The following is a 12,806-nucleotide window of genomic DNA, read 5'->3' on the forward strand; positions in this document are numbered from 1 at the left end:
GGATTTGAGGGAGGTGGAATTTCACAAGCACAAGGTCATTTTCCCCCAGTTTATCAAATCAGCCGCAAGGTGCTATGAAGAGCCCCCTCCATCATTCACATCATCTTCAACTCTCGTGTACGTTATTTGGGCCAAATAAATCCATTTGCCACCTGGTTGGTTTCAATAGCTGGCTTTTGGGGCCCTGCCTACATTAAAGCCAAATGCAAAGTACAAATTTCCGACTTTTCCATAGTTATATGTGTCCCGTATCTCCCAACGCAATCATAATACAGACTTATCACATACAAACACTCTCTGACTCCCCCCTGCACCCCCAACATACACAACTACTCACACACTCCCCGTAGCTTCTGTTAGGTGGCGGTGGCTTTGCATGTGGCTTTTGTTTGTGTTTTCGTCTTCTTTTGCACATGGTCTCTGTTTTGATCTGCTGACATGCTTTCGTCAGCTGGTGTGTAATGTGCCTCCTTCGCCACACCACCTAGTAGTTGTTATGTTATTATGTTTAGCCTTTAGAAGCCTTTTGCGCTTTGTTTGTTTTGTTATGTTAGCTTTGTTTGGTTCCTATTAGTGCACTTTTATGTTCGTTTTCATTCATTCTGTTAAATTCTTCAGCTGGACACTCGAGTTTATCGCTTCCTCCTGTTCCCCTACACGTTCTACACCCATGACACGCACTTGGCACACATACAGTGTATCACGCTCATTTGCACACTTGAAAGTCACAGATCAAAATTGATCCTCCATGATCTCAAAACATAGACATGCCTGTTCCTGCTGTACCTGTATTTGAGGGAATAATCATCCACCCACTGCTATATGTGCCACGACCCAAAGACGTTTATTATGCTAGACATGCAATATGTATATATGGAAGAAAGGAGAAAGCTTTCAGTTTATTTAAAAGCCAACTATGCGTTTTCCTTCTTAAGACAAATGTTTTTGCTCGTAACGCTTTAATATACACTACATGCTGGTCTTTTAACACTGCGTGTGCTATCAGTGCTGGCTGCACCTGGACAGAGAGCCAACGGTCGTGCTGGTCATCATGCTGCTCTCTGATGAGCAGGGACGCTCGCGTGCCAGCTCAGCTGGTTAAGTAGATAATGGTGAGTTCTCGCACCCTCCCCTCTGCAAGGACAGAGTCGACCAGCGCATATTCCTCCTGTACACCCTCCTTTCTTTTCCCTCTGTCAGACTTGTGTTTATCTGATATCTGATTGGCTATGAGAACGATTGCAAAGCAGCCTGGTTTCCATAGCAGGAGCAATCAATCCTTTTTGTACCAGTTGCTGTGCAGCTGGACTGCTGCCTGTGATGGTGCCTTATTCTTTGCACGGCCCCACCGTGGCAACTGGGCTCAAGGTGACCCTTCCACCAAGATTCTTAACTGTGCTGTTGGTGCCACTCTTGTAAACCCAGTCACAACTTGCATTGAGTAGGTGCAGTGAAGCAAGGTTAGTTGCATCACATCTTGGAGCAACAGAAATCCTGGAACTCTATATGTCTAAAACCGTGAAATTAATAAATGAGCTCTGTAAACAAAATTGAACAGAGATTATGCATTATGTGTTGAGCAGCTTTGCATCAGGGGAACGTCACCGACACTGGGCACATGCACAGGATAGTGTCACGGCTGTCACGCTGGTGATATGTCCATGTGGTTATGCTTTTTTTGGTCCTTGTCTCCACCCTGACCTGTGTCTTATTTTCCTCCAGTTTCACAGGGTATTTATACCGTGTGTTTACTTATCCTTTCCTTTCCCTTGTTATTGATGTTGTGACTGATGTCATGAAGTTTACTCTGTGTCATAGCTAATGTAACTGTTCCTGTAGACATTTGTGTATGACTTTTACCCTTCCTTTCCTTTGTTTTCCCTTGCTGTGCCTTGGAGTGTAGCTTCCTTGTCTAACATGTCTTCCTCTGTGGTTTTGAATTTGGCCCCCAGTAAACATTGCTTGTCTCTGCGAATGTGCCCTGCCAGCTCCCTCTCTCATCACATAGAGCCACTCGTTGACTTTTGGTTTTTGGTCATTCAAATTTTTGTCAAAAATTGGCAAAATATATCAAGCAATTTCATTTCATATACAGTCTGGTATTGTTTTCACCAGAATCCCTCAGGCTCTGAACCCGCAGCGCATAAACTCAGCAGAAAGTGTATATATGTCTAGTTTCATTTGAATTTAAAGAAAACTGTAAATATTGTTCCTTTCTTAGGAGGATTATCTGCATTCAAATATCTGTCAAATATCTGCTTTCTGCTAAAAGATTGAAATAAATCTTCTCGTTCCTGCTGATGTAATGATTTGACCGGCTGTTCTCTCATCAGCAGTACAGCTAACAATTGTTTGGCATGTCAGATTGGTGCCAGAGCGGGAAAATGAGCTGTTTACAGAGGGAAAGCCATTTCTCTTCTTCTGGACTGAATTAATTTTATTAATGCTCATGGCCACATCTTATGTCCGTGTTCTGCTCAGCACATTCAAATAAGGCACTAGGAAATGTCCATAACTGAATGTCTTTTGTTATGCTCTTCAACTCTTGCAATTGCATACTTGGTGTTTCCTTTATGCTGTATATATTGCCCTCAACTGTCATATATTCAGCAATTTCTTTATATGCTGTCATGCAGTCAAAACATGCCACAAAATTTGAGCTTGCATTATTATCATGTAATCTGTAAATTCAAGCCAACACACTTTGAAGAGTATTTACCTATGTTTTAGACAGGTAATTTAATCACCTAAATACACACCAGCTGTTTCAGTTAAGCCAAGTGGTATACATTCTTTGGCGATGTTAAAAATGTTTATACTACTTTGACTGGAACTGTCAAAGATTTTTTTAATGGCCTAGTTCATACACTCACACTAGCAAAATGTTTTTAGCACAATTACACAATGGCAAAGGCTAGTAAACACACGTCCTCTCAGACACATCATTATCGAGCCTAAAACAAGAATATGAATGAAATAAAAAAGACATGCACTATAGCATTTCAGCACCGTGGATTACCCCAAGAAGCCTGTAAATGCCTATGTTTTCTTGAGAGGGTTTAGATTTGATTTGATCTGGCCCTGTATCTTTCTTTATGCAGACAGCCTTCATCTCATCTACATCTGGGAGTACAGCCTCTCAAACCCTGATCTCCGGATTATTTTTTATCATACACCAGACAGCAAAATCAACATATTAGCTAGAGGACTTTGTGGCTGGAGCTATCTGTGTGTATAATTCCACATAAATACATTTGCACCCAGTATCAACTACATCTGCTCCTACTTATAGAGATGAGTTAGTCTGGACCTGGAGGTGAGTGGACACACACACACACACACACACACACACACACACACACACACACACACACACACACACAAACTCACTTGCTGTGAGGCTGGATATCCAGTATCCCTTTTGAATAAATATTCCTATCCATGAAACATATGGGCCTCCACCATGCCAAGGGGAACTATAGTAGAAGTGAAGGCAAATTTCTTTCACCCACCAGTATACACACACACACACACACACACACACACACACACACACACACACACACACACACACACACACACACACAACAAACAAACAGAGATACACATAGTGAAACTCCTAGCAACTAATTTGTGTGATGATGTTTCTGCGCCCTCCAGCTGCGTTTGTCAGGCTTGTGCTCTCTGCACGTCTGCCCACACGTCTTTGTCAGTGTACTCCTACTCCTTTTTGATCCAAACGCTGCACTTGAGTGGGATGCACACCACAACATTCCCACTCTCTTTTGTAGCCAAGTTCAAAGGCTTTTTATTTCTCCAGTCTTCCTTCAGCATGCACTGCTATCTTCCGTGTCATCCACAGTATCAAAGGTATAATCAGACCAGGCAGTTTGCTTTGAACATAGAAAATGATCTCCGTTTCCCAGCAGTTACTCTTAATCCTCGATGTGCAGACGGGGGCCGGTTTTGGCCAAACTCGGGAAATTCTGTGGATTGAAGCGCCTCGGTGTGACGCGGGGGCCGGTCACTTCCCAGCTCCCCACACTGGCCTGCCCGGCTGTGCTGGACGTGGTTTGGAGATTCCCACGGCCCACAGACCCCTGTGAGCTCGACTCTGCAACCTAAGCCTCCAGCTGCTAGCCATGGCCTACAGCTGTCGGAACGGTGGTACACATCGTCCCAAATATCTCTTCCCAGGCATGCATAACAGGCATGCTCTTGGCACATCAGCTGGCACTTGGGCTATTTTTATAAGCATTGTGGTCTCAGTTCATTCACTCATCGAGAGCTTGGCAACCAGGAAACAAAGGAAGCGATGAGTTCTACCTTGATCTATGCACGCAGATTCATAAAGCGGTGGATTTACCCCCATACGCCAATGCCATCATTGTGATTTAAAGTCTCACTTAATTTGGCAGTTTATTTTTACAGTCGCACACAGTGTGGACATCATAGCAGCTGGCTTGTCATGGCACTGTAGCTTTTGTTTCTTACTTCCTTTTGCCCATACAGTGACAGCATGTCCTTGGGTTTAGCGCTTCATCTAACTCCAGACAGCCTTCACCTCCCACTCTCTGCGCTCCCAGAGCACTCTCCCTCATGAGATAGCATTATGACAAGGCGAATAAAAACTTCATTAAGCCTTTGGCTTTATTGGTTGATGTGTCTTTAGCAGATATTTTTGTGTTTATTTTACAGCTTTAGGTGAGCTCGTCAGAATCTCGAGCAAAAATACCAGTTACTTTTTTTTTTTTTTTTTGCATTTTTTGAGACACTACGGGAGTTAAATTTTTTTTAAATGCTGTCCTTGTTATCATCCTACAACCACCTATAGCGTGAGCATGTATATGTATGGAAGTGATAATACATTATCTAGGCTTTAATGTCCGGTATGTTTCGAAGGTCCCTGTAGGTGTCGCTACACGCTATTCCGCGGGAACCGACGGCACGTCGTCCTCCAGGTTCCCAGAATGCTCGGTGTTTACATCTCCGTTGACAGCGCCGTTGCCCGTCAGCGGCTGCCTAGTAACCAAGCGGACGGCGTTCCGATGTTGACAAAGTGAGCGGTAAGTACTCCGGTATGTGACAGCGGGCTGCGGGATATTCCAGCACGTATTACCAATAATAGGCACAGACAATAACACAGTTAAAGAGAATTAAATGACGTCTAAACAGAGTGAAGATTGATAATGAGATGTCTCCTCGTTAGCATGCTAGGTTAGATTAGCTCGCTAGCTAACTTGCTAACTATATTAAGTTTATGGTGGCGGTCTCTGTGGGCTAGCTTCTTATAGCTTTGCGATTTCGCTATCTTTGCTTGGTTTGGAATCGTGTCATTCCAGGTAATGTCTTGTTCGACTTTCCTTGCATTAGTGGCCAGAATTATAACCTAATGCATGTTTAGCTAGTTGAACATTTCCCATTCTCTAGCCAGTTTTTAGAAGCTGAACTTTCTGTGGTTTGTGTAAACATGCTAACCTGGTTACACGGCGTGCTTGGAATCGCGTGGGATTTCGACCACAAGTGTTTCTGTGAGTCGCGGTCACGTTCATCTTCTTGTTTAAAGTTACCTTCGCTTGTTTTTACACTCATTTGCTGTGCATTACAACCGAGACTTCCGCATATATTTGGAAACGCCATTGACCTGCAGAAAGGCAAAGTTAAACAACCATTATAATGGAAATGGTGAGGAATCTTAAGGCAGATAATATTGACGTTATGAAGCTAGTAGCGTAAGCTTCGTGGCTGAGGCGACAGCCCCGCAGTCAGTGAGTCGCGCCTACTGCACCGACGCTGTACTAAGCATCATTAGAGCTTCTCGTTCTTATCGGCAGACTGCTCCTTAAATATTATCCGCTTCAAAGTGTTCTTAAAAACGCTTAAACTGCGTCAGATACAATACTGCCGTTCTTGCAAAGTAAATTATACATTTCAATGATTTGTAAATAAGGTAACATAACGGAAGTATAAATATTTATATTTTCAGATGTCACTGGTTTTCTCTTCATGAATGGCAAGTCATCAGTAAGTTGCATGATTGCTGTGTTTACGCCACCAAAGTGGAATAAACTTAAAATTTTGCATTTTGCAAAACCATATTTCTGTATGGTGAATCATATATACACAGAGGTGCGTCGTCTGAAAACATAAACAAACAAACAGCCACCTTGAAGAGAGATATACTTTGTTGACTCACATGCACAGGTTCTATTTTAGCCTTTCTTCCTTCATTTTGACATGGGAGCCCTGGAGAAAAGGCAGTTTATTGCCATCCCTCTGCTCTTTTCCCCAAATACAATCGTTCTTCTCTGGCCTCGAGGGGAACTACCAGAGCTGCTGCTTTTTGTGTGTGTGTTGAACTCAAAAACAACTAAATTCAACACTAGCGTACCTGCAGGCAGTGCGGTGCCTGAAAACTAGGCTTATGGCTCATGCCGGTAAACATACGGAAGGATTTTTCCTGCTGGGCAAGAACAGAGTTTGATAGACTTTAACCGAAATTCATCACAGTATGAATTGGGAATTTCTTTTTTAGGTGTCCTGTTAATCTTGATCTTCAGTTATCTTGCCGTGCACCTCTGTAGGCTCCTTCTGTGTTCCCTTCTCTCGTTGGATTTTGCAGTCAAATGCGTGCCCAGTATTTTTAGAGCACCGGGTGTGTAGAGAGTGATGCAGCATGCGAGAGTGTCAGCACTCTGCAAACACTAGACCCGCGACAGTCTGCCTGAAAAGTTTTGTGTCCTAGCAACACATGAGGAGAGCTCGAGTGCTTGCTGTTGCAACACTCAGCTGCAAAATAATGAACAGCAGTTTACATGCAGCTTGACCAAGAGCCGATCCCTTAACCACGGCGATCAGACAGGGCTTGCGCATGCCATGAAGTAGATGATTGCTCAAGTTGGTGGAATGTTGGATTGGTCTTTCCAGAATTCAGTGAAAATGTACTAACAGTTCTGTAATGCAGTTTTTTTTTCCCCCACATCAATGAAAGAATTATCTCTGCTATTCTTTTTAAAGACTGCTCTTTCTTTTTGCTTAGAGTGTTTTTCTTTTCTTATTTAGGTTTTTTTTGCTTTATTTTTCTGTTGGTTTATTTCTAAGGTGGAGGCAGGTTTGTGTGAAATGATTGAATGTGTCAGACATTAGGAGATGCCGTGTCTTTTTAGGTTTTTAGCATGTTTTAGAAGGTATCTAAAAAAAAGTACTAATTGGCAAAATGGCTTAACTTTGCTAGGGAGCATAAAGATTGGACTCTGGAGCAATGGAAGAAGGTCATGTGGTCTGATGAGTCCAGATTTACCTTGTTCCAGAGTGATGGGCTCATCAGGGTAAGAAGAGAGGCGGCTGAAGTGATGCACCTCATCATGCCTAGTGCCTACCGTACAAGCCTGTGGGGACAGTGCTATGATCTGGGGTTGCTGCAGTTGGTCAGGTATAGGTTCAGCAACGTTATGTGCCCAAAGAATGAGGTCAGCTGACTACCTGAATATACTGAATGCTCAGATTATTCCATCAATGGATTTTTTCTTCCTTGATGGCACAGGCATATTCCAAGATGACAATGCCAGGATTCATCAGGCTCAAATTGTGAAAGAGTGGCTCAGGGAGCATGAGACATCATTTTTACACATGGATTGGCCACCACAGAGTCCAGACCTGAACTCCATTGAGAATCTTTGGGATGTGCTGGAGAAGATTTTGCGCAGTGGTCCAAATCTCCCATCATCAATACAATATCTTGGGGAAAAATTTATGCAACTCTGGACAGAAATAAATGTTGTGACATTGCAGACACTTGTGGAAACGATGCCACAGCGAATGCCGTAATCAAAGCTAAAGCCTAGAGTGTGTGACATTTTTTTTGACCAGGCTCTGTGTGTGTGTGTGTGTGTGTGTGTGTGTGTGTGTATATATATATATATATATATATATATATATATATATATATATATATAAAATCTATAATATTTTTTGGCCTGTATTTGCATGTGCGTTATATGTCTACTCTACATGTTCTCCTCATTAACTATTCTCTGATTCATGTGAAGCTTTAAAAGCCCATTTCACGTTGCCTCACCGTTGAGAGCTTCATCAAACTTGCTCTGAAATATTTATTGCAGAATGGGGCTCGTTATGTCTGAAGCTACCTGCTGCAGCCTGGATCGTCTTGAGTCTCCTCTAGCCCTTAGTCTCCTTTGGGGTGTCATACCACTGTAGCATCTCAGATCGGCTCTTCTGCTATTTTAACATATTATTCATTTGTTTAGTCTAACCCTTGCACAAGGTGGTTTTATAATGTTAATAACGGCAGGTTATCTAATTTCAGCCCTGGTGAAGCGTGTTTCTAACATGACTAATCTAGCTCATAAGTGGACACAGTGTGGTTACGCACCTAGACACCCATTAAAGGTGTGTTTCTTTTTCTGAAGTTACCAGTGGCAAGTACAAATAGGAGCTAATTCATATAATGCGAATCACCAGGTGATAATAGGTGTGCTTTTTTTGCCTCTCCTGCTATGGAAGCATCTGTCATATAAATGTCTTCTTTAAGCTGTTAGGGCTGTCAGGGACACAGTGCCCCATGTCTGACAAAATAAGTAAGTGGACGGTGTCTCAGCGTTTCTTGTTTTTGCGCTTTGTCTCTGGAAGGTTGCATTTGAAATGAAAATGGTTTTATAGTGCACCTTTTATCAAAGGCTGCATGCTTCCATATTGAAAGGAATGTAGCTACATGTCTTTTTTTCTTTTTCTTTTTGTAGTGCTGACATTTTAGAGGTCTGTTGAGTTTTTTTTTTTGTTTTTTTTTTAAAGATCTGCTGCGTGTGTGTGTGTGTGTGTGTGTGTGTGTGGTTGCAACACTGGGCTGTGCATCATAAAGTTCAATTAAAGGTTTGAGACAAAGACTTAATGGACAGATGACGAGGGCTAATCTATACCTGAATGATGGAAGTAGGGCAGTGTTGGGAAAGGACAGACCATGAACCAAAGTGTGTGTGGAGCACGGGGGGTTGGAGCGCTCTGTCCGGCACTTATTGATAATGTGAGTGCTGGTGGAAGCAACAGACATACCGCTGAACATACAGTTACAGTAACAGAGTTTTTCAATGCCAATAAATAAATAAATGTAATGTCTGACCAGGACCTGCTGATCTGAACTCTGAAAACTCATTTCGCCTACTGAAGACAAGATTGAAGGCAAAAGTACTCAAAAAAAAAGCTGGAACTGAAAAAGGTCGCATTGTAGGCCTTTTAAATTAATAACAGCAGTGAAAAATGGTTGTCTGTTTACGTCTGTGGGCTGCATACTTTTGCAGTCCTCAGTTGCAAATGAAGTACTGAATATCATTTCAAAATGTAAGTTTATTTGTCTGTTTGCTATTGGTACATTTGAATTGAGGATATGTATAATATACACTGTGGGTCCTGTAAGATGCATCCGAGACTGATATGAATACCTTGAAATTAGCCTCGATATCTTGAGCGTTGACCTCAGTCATAGCTGCTGCTTCATTGTAAATCAGCATTCTAGTGGAACAACACAACAACAAAAATTGTCACCATCCGAAACTTACAAGCTTCCTTTTATGTGGTTTGTTTTTGTTAAACTGGTCTGGGATGTATGTTTGCTTAGCTTGTGTACTATGCAAAAGCTCAACTGCAGTAGCTACAGTAACCAGCATCCCCAAAGATTTGGCCCAGGGCTTTAACTGTGAGTAGGTTTAGATACTAGCCACACTCAGAATGTAATTCAGATGGAGGGAATGAGTGGTGGGTAAAAAAAAATGTAGCCTGAATGGTCTCTGGAAATCCATTAGCCTTTGTTCCTGTCACACATGCTTATTTGTAAATGTGTCTTTTAGAATGCTGTTGCCGGGCGTCTCCAGGTGGCTCATGCGTTCTGAGCACGTGGCTCCCTCGTCTTCCTCTTTTATGTTCAGAGCATACAAATAGAAACAGACCTTTCACTTTTGACATCGCACTGATAAGGTAATCAATGAACCGTGGTTCATTGTTGAGGGAAAGGTGTGTGTGTGTGTGTGTGTGTGTTTGTGTGCACACGCGTGCGAGTGCGCGCGTCTGCACACGTTAAATATTAAAAGCTTCCTATTTGTTTTAAATATGCTATACAGCCTTGGTTTTTCGAAAGAGCTCTCACTTTTATAAATGATATTTCTGACAGAGACATGTTATTTCAAAAGCGAGGACAACTCTACCAGCTAGGGCTGATTGTTGCTTGTATTTCTGTTCAGTGTTGCATTTCGCAGCGTCACTCAAACGTGACAAAATGACGAAACCATGAAATCGCCTTGATAAGCCTCAGGTTTACACGTTCCCCATCTTAAGGCAAGTATCGGTAAACTGTTTAGAAACAGACATAACTCATAAAAAGCTTTTTATTTATTTGTTTGCTTGTTTGTTCATTACTGAGTTGTCAGTAGCAATTGGCAACATGATATAGTCACGTCCGTAGGTGTCCGTGTAAGAAAAGATTGAAGTAGATGGATTCTCTGACACTGAAGAGACGTGGAGTGACATGTGGACCTAGAACTCCACACAGAACCATGGCAAGATCATTTACCATTCTGTGGTATCAGCCACATGTACAGGAATGTTCCCAAACACCTAAGAGCTCCGCTCACATAACACGCACACAAATGCCTGAAAGATAACTGAAAGAGTTTGACATACTCAGCGTAAGATACCTTAGCAGTGTGTGTGCCATCTGACAGAAATCTGTGGGGCCATTACACATGTAGACAATGCAAAGTCATTTGTTCATCGCTATGTCTGTGGATGGTAGGTTCTTTGGTAATAGGACCTCAGGGAGGTCACGTGGCTCAGTGAGTTATTACGTCTTTTATATTGCACGTGAACTGTGAGGTCTCGCAGGTGCTAAACCCTGACTGAACCTAGGCCTACATTTACAATTTATGTCTTCATACACATGAACCCAACATAGCATGAGAACTGTGAACTAACAACCGCTTTAGGATAATGAGGTTGAATATTGGTGAATATTTGTTGAATCACACACTGCATTCACTCCAGTGAACATTTATTGTAAACATTGAACAAAGGTTTTTGTAGCTTCAAAATCATAAAGGACATAACAGATGTCTTTATAAAACAAAGTGCAAAAGGCAAAATCGGTTTTCAGTGACTCATTTCTTCTCATATTCATCAGAACCAATGGTGTCTTACTGGTTAACTGGTTTGTGGATCTGAGACTGGGCCAAACATGACAAGTGTGCATTCTCCAGATGTTTCCCCAACAGGCCTGTCCGTGAGCTCGGCTAGCCAGCTCTTAATCTTCAGCTCAAAAGCGATGCCCTCCTTCTACTGACAGACGGGCTACAAAGGTGGCTGCCTGACTCATTTTTCTGTGAGGTATCGATGTGCAATCAAGGTTTCCTAGCGAGATCCTGGTAGGTCCCTCGCACTGGCCGCAGTTTATCGATTTGTCCCAGCTTGGATTATTATTGTGCTGCTTTTTTTATTCAGGGCACTAGAATAACGGTGCATTCGGAAATAAGTCTGAACCCAACGAAATTGACTTTAGCTTAATTAAATAATAAAGTAAAAGCCAAGACTAGTAAAATAGTATAACAGTGGGGCAGTGGTTCAGGTAGTGGACTAGTAATCAGAAGGTTGCCAGTTCAAGTCCCACCACTGCCAAGTTGCCACTGTTGGGCCCCTGAGCAAGACCCTTAACACTCAATTACTCAAGATGTATTCAGTAATTATTGTATTGCTTTGGATAAAATGCCATAAATGTAAAATGTGGAGCAAACTAACATCGGGGTGACTAAGGTTTCTTAGTGATAGGTATGTCATGATGACACATATCTAATAAGTTATAAGCTTGTCTGATCATTTGGCTAATACCTATGTATTCAGCATTGGTGTGATCTTTAGATGCATCCTGTACAGCTGAAGGTGGGATATGATGTATTAATTGCAGGCATATCCCATATCTTAGATAGCGCACATCATACCATACTGGATTATCTGAAGAAATTGGGGTCTGATATTTTGGTGGGAAAATATTATTCCTCTGGCTTTTTGGATTCTCTTTCACCGAATACACTGGAAGTATTGAATCTATGGTGCTGGAAAAAGACCTTAACAGAACACCGTATCACAGCAGGCTGTCTGGTTTATTGTAAAGTGAGCTATACAAGAAGTGTATAGCTGTATTGCAGGATCAGACTGGGTTTAAAGTGGATGAACATTAAACTGTTATTATGACAATAAGATTGTAGTGCAGATTTCCATTCCAATATCTTTGTATTTATCCACGTTCTAAAAAGCATCGCATCCTTTTGCTTCTTACAATCTTCTTGTAACTTCTCCGCGTTCTTCTGGGCTAAGCAGCTATTTTTGAGCATGCTTGTGCTTCTGTGATTCTGGCAGCCCGCGCCCACACCAGCAGTCTTATTTTTTTTTTTACTGTATCTCACGTCTCAGACAGAACGAAGGTGCTGAACCTGACCTCGGGAGAGTGCTGGCAGCTGCCAGGGGCTGTGTTCACTTGCTTGGCGGAGGCCATTACAGCACTGATGCAAAGACCCCATTAATTTCCCTGCTTGGCCCGTGTTTCATCACAAGCCTTTGTTGACCCTCAAGGACAGTGGAGAAATGGGGGGAAAAACATTTTTTTAAAAAGATGTAGATGGGGAAGATGCTACCTACGGCAATCCATAGGGTTGTTTTGTATTCTCCACCTGTCTGCCAGCATAGCCTGCTGTATGTGCTCTGTGTAAAAACAACAGGCCCACTGTAAACATGGGGGGTGTTCTCGGGTG

The 12,806-nt window shown here is 42.3% G+C and overlaps 1 protein-coding gene across 4 annotated transcripts in view; it reads left to right on the forward strand.

Moving 5' to 3' along the window:
• Window positions 1-4,987: 4,987 nt before the first annotated feature.
• The window catches only part of enox2 (ecto-NOX disulfide-thiol exchanger 2), a 154,864-nt gene continuing 147,045 nt past the window's right edge, over window positions 4,988-12,806 (forward strand). For 3 of the 4 annotated variants that reach the window (XM_035536030.1, XM_035536040.1, XM_035536036.1), the window contains exon 1: window positions 4,988-5,066. The gene's annotated coding sequence lies outside the window, so the exon portion shown is untranslated. Of the gene's footprint in view, window positions 5,067-5,150; window positions 5,343-12,806 lie in introns of those variants that run through there. The other variant, XM_035536031.1, reaches the window with a different exon arrangement.

Source organism: Electrophorus electricus, chromosome 2, assembly GCF_013358815.1.
Source record: "Electrophorus electricus isolate fEleEle1 chromosome 2, fEleEle1.pri, whole genome shotgun sequence".
Classification (NCBI taxonomy): domain Eukaryota; kingdom Metazoa; phylum Chordata; class Actinopteri; order Gymnotiformes; family Gymnotidae; genus Electrophorus; species Electrophorus electricus.